We start from the raw sequence: 4,571 nt of genomic DNA, 5'->3' as shown, positions 1-4,571 counted from the left end.
GTGAACGTCGTTTTGTCCTGTAAATTCGAGACTATGAAAGGCGGTGAGCTTATTGAGGAACTAAAGTTCTTTAATACGAGAAACGAAGTAATTCTATCATCCACGGAGATCAATGAGTGGTTCAATGTCAATGTACTGGAAAAATTATTAACTAAAATCGAAGACTTGCAGAAAAAGAATCGGGCTGGTCGTTGTTGGAAATAATAAACTTGGCGGTAAATATCAACAGATATATACCGATACATGGTGGTCTGTCGACATTCATCGAGTTGCCTAAGAACGTGCAAAGTAAGAAAGCAGCCGTGAATATTAGAAACAACGATCCGTACTGTTTTCTCTGGTCGGTTACGGCAGCCCTTCATTCAGTTAAAAATAATGTGAGCTTTATCGGTTCATACCCTCACTTCAGCTCAGTGCTAAGGTATGAAGGATTAAATTTTCCCATTGGCTTAAAGGACATTCCAAAATTCGAAGCGATTAATGATTTAGTGATTAACGTTTACGGTATTGATCGCGATGCGAATAAGGGTGGTAATGCGATAGTACCACTTTATTTAAGCCAGCACAGATCAAATAAATCTCCAATTCATCTTCTGATGGTGGAAACTGAAAATGACGTGGAAAGTGATGATGATGATGATGATGATGATGATGATTTGAACATGGAATTTTTGTCAAAAAGTGGACTTTACCATTTTGCTTGGATCCGAAATTTATCTCGACTGCTAAGTTCTCAAATTTCAAAACATAACGGTCATATTAGACTGTGCGATAGATGCTTGTGCCATTTTCAAACTGAAAACTCTTTCGAAAAACATAAACTCGATTGTGCGAATATAAATAAGTGTAGAGCGATTTTGCCAAATGATGAGGAAAAATTGCTGAAGTTCAAAAATTACAAGTATCAGGAAAGTGTACCGTTTGTCATTTATGCTGATATCGAATGTACGAGTATGTTGGAACCAGTTGTAAATGCGTTCAAAGCATCAAACACGATACTGTACCAAAATCATGTTCCACACAGTATCGCATATTACCTAAAGTGCGCCTTCGACGAGTCTTTATCCAAATTCAAAATTAATCGTGGAAATAATTGTATCGAGTGGTTTATAGATGAACTGCAGGAATTAGCACGATCTTTAGAAATTTATCATAAACGTATTGTACCCATGGAACCACTGAGTCTCGAACAGATGCAACAATTTTATTCCGCAAAGATCTATCACATTTGTGAGAAACCATTCACATTGCAAGATGTCAAGCATCACGATCATTGTCACTTTACAGGCAAGTATCGCAGTGCGGCTCATCCCGGTTGCAATATGAATTATAAAAACTCACATACTATTCCCATAGTTTTTCACAACCTGTCTGGCTACGATTCGCACTTTCTGATTAAGGCTCTAGCTGCTTCCTTCGAAGGTTCCGTAAATCTTTTACCGGTTAACAAAGAAAGATATATATCGTTTACAAAGAACATTAAAGATACAATTATAAATTTTCGATTCATCGATTCATTCAGATTTATGACAAGCAGCATTGAAAAATTATCCTCCTATCTTAATGATTCCGAGAAAATAATTACACGCAAATATTGTGACAATGCGGAGAAATTGAAACTGTTAATGAGGAAAGGTGTTTTTCCATACGACTATGTTGACTGATGGGGAAAACTCGAAGAGACGCAATTACCATCGAAAAATTTTTTTTTTCGAAATTGAATAACGAGAAAATTTCTAAGAGTGATTATGTGCATGCGTCTAATGTTTGGCGTACGTTTAATATTAAAACCTTGGGTGAATATTCCGATTTGTATCTAAAAACTGATGTTTTACTTTTGACTGATATTTTCGAAAATTTCAGACGCAACTGCTTCTCTACGTATAAGTTAGACCCTTTGCATTATTACACCGCACCCGGACTTGCTTTCGATGCTATGCTCAAGTGTACGGGCGTTGAATTGGAACTCCTCGATGATGTAGAAATGTTATTGTTTGTCGAGCGAGGTATTCGTGACGGCATAGCCCAATGTTCTAACAGATACGCCAAGGCTAACAATAGATATATGGGCGCGGATTTCGATCCAAACGAAGAAGAATCATACCTCATGTACTATGATGTCAATAACTTGTACGGTGCAACTATGAATCACTTCCTGCCGTTCAACTCGTTCAAATGGGAGCAAAATATCGAACAACTGGATATTTGTAAGATTCCCAATAATTCCACTATAGGGTATATACTTGAAGTAAATCTAGAGATCTAGATCTTGAAGTAGATCTTACAAAGACTTACCACTATGCCCCGAGCATTTTGTACCTCCTCTCTCACGATATAATATGAGAAAGTTAATGACTACACTTCTACCGAAAAAAAGATACATCATTCATTATGAGAATTTAAAACAATGCTTAAGTTTAGGCATGAAATTAACAAAAATTCATAGAGTTTTAAAGTTTAATCAAGCTCCATAGTTAAAAAAATATATAGATTTAAATACGAAGATGAGGAAAAAATCTAGAAATGATTTCGAGAAAAACTTTTACAAATTGATGAATAATTCGGTTTTTGGTAAAACAATGGAGAACGTTAGGAAGCAAAAAGACGTTAGACTCATTACTAATTGTAAGTGGGATGGGAGGTATGGAGCGAAAGCTCTCATAACAAAACCGAATTTTCATAGCTGCACCGTCTTTGACGAGAATATGGTTATAATCGAATTAAATCGTACCAGAATTAAATTCAATAAACCAATATACGTAGGATTTTCAATTCTGGACATCTCTAAAATATATATTTATGATTTTCACTATAACTACATCAAGAAGACTTTCGCCGAGCAAGCAAAATTAATGTACACCGACACGGATAGCTTGATATACCACTTTAATGTTCCCAATGTATACGAATTAATTAAGCGCGATGTACACAGATTCGACACTTCAGACTATCCGTCGGATAATGTATACGGTATACCATTAGTCAATAAGAAAGTTCTAGGTCTGATGAAGGATGAAAATAATGGTAAAATCATGACGGAGTTTGTAGGACTGCGGGCGAAATTGTATAGTTTTCGAATTTTAGGCGAAACTAGGGATAAGAAACGTGCGAAAAGAATCAAAGGATCTACGTTAAAGAACATAACCTTCGATGATTATCTACAGTGTCTCGAGTGTCGGAAAAATTTGATTAAACCTCAAAATTTGATTTAAAGCAAAAAGCATGAGGTTCTTTCGCTCTCGTTATTAGGAATGGCATCCTCCTCTTTATTTAATTAATATTTCAATTTCTAGAAATTCATAATTATTAGCTTAGTATAATATTTTCGATAACTTACGCTGTTGGTCGAGCGTAGAGTGACCTTTTTTTTGAGTAATCGCCCGAGTCGACATTACAGGACGCACTGACTATCAGTGGCGTACCTATTAATTTATTTCAATAGCATTAAGTTGGAATGATGATAAGAGAGTGATTGTTGCTCATACGAAGGATACCCTCCCATGGGGTTATAAAATATGTTAAATAAGCAAACGTGTGCAAGGAAAAAAAAATATTTTTATTTAAAATTTTTTTACTTTTTTTTTATTTTAAAAATTTTTTTACAATAATAAATTTAGATATTTTATGTTTTTTAAATAAAAAGTTTATATATATAATTCTTGTGATAATTTTTCGAGAGCTTGCCGTTTCTTTTAACTAATTTACCTTATTTGTATTACCTGTGTTAATTTATTTAAGGGTATTTTATATCTGTGCGCTGATCGTCATATTTATATCGTGTGTGTTCTGACTCTTTCCAATTGTCGGGAAATTTTACGAGTGAATTTGTTATCGCCTTTTCGTACCGTTACGAATTTAAACCTTTGTTCTCGCGTGAACCTTTCAAGAACCTTTCACTTTGTACTATTATTTTAAGGAGTTTGTTATCTGATTTCGCTTTCGCACCTTAGTGACCCTTACTAAAAATTTACTTTGTTTGTTCTGCTTTCAACACGCTGTAGTTTGCTGTATGGCTTGCATGCCGCTTTCTTGCTTTTGCTAATATAGCTTCGGTGCGTTAAATTTACTTATTTTCTCTGTTATCTTTCTTTTACCTATTCTCTTTCTCGCATGTCTATTCCTTCTCCCCTCTAGCCTCTTGAACGCCTCGACGCTCTCCCAGGTAAGCTAGCCTCTGAACCGGGTATACCTTTGGAGTTCTCGGCGACCGCTCGATTCTCTCTCTCTCTCTCTCGCTTCTATTTCTACTTTTCTTCGCGCTTCTCTCTACTATCTTGGCGGTGTCGCCGTATTCGTGTCTCGCTTGTCTCCCCTATTTGGCGGTGTCGCCGTTTGTGAACCTGTCTCTTTACGTTCTTGGCGGAGTCGCCGTTTACTACCCTTTCTCTTTCTATCTTGGCGGAGTCGCCGTTGATCGATCTTTCTCTTTTCCATCTTAGCGGAGTCGCCGTTTATCGATCTTTCTCTTTTCTACCTTGGCGGTGTCGCCGTTTATTAATCGTTCTTTCTTCTATCTTGGCGGAGTCGCCGTTCCTCGATCTTTCTCTTTCTATCTTGGCGGAGTCGCCGTT

This window comes from Cephus cinctus, unplaced genomic scaffold, assembly GCF_000341935.2.
Source record: "Cephus cinctus unplaced genomic scaffold, Ccin1 Ccin1_scaffold0344, whole genome shotgun sequence".
Lineage (NCBI taxonomy): Eukaryota > Metazoa > Arthropoda > Insecta > Hymenoptera > Cephidae > Cephus > Cephus cinctus.
This window is presented reverse-complemented; position numbering follows the sequence as displayed.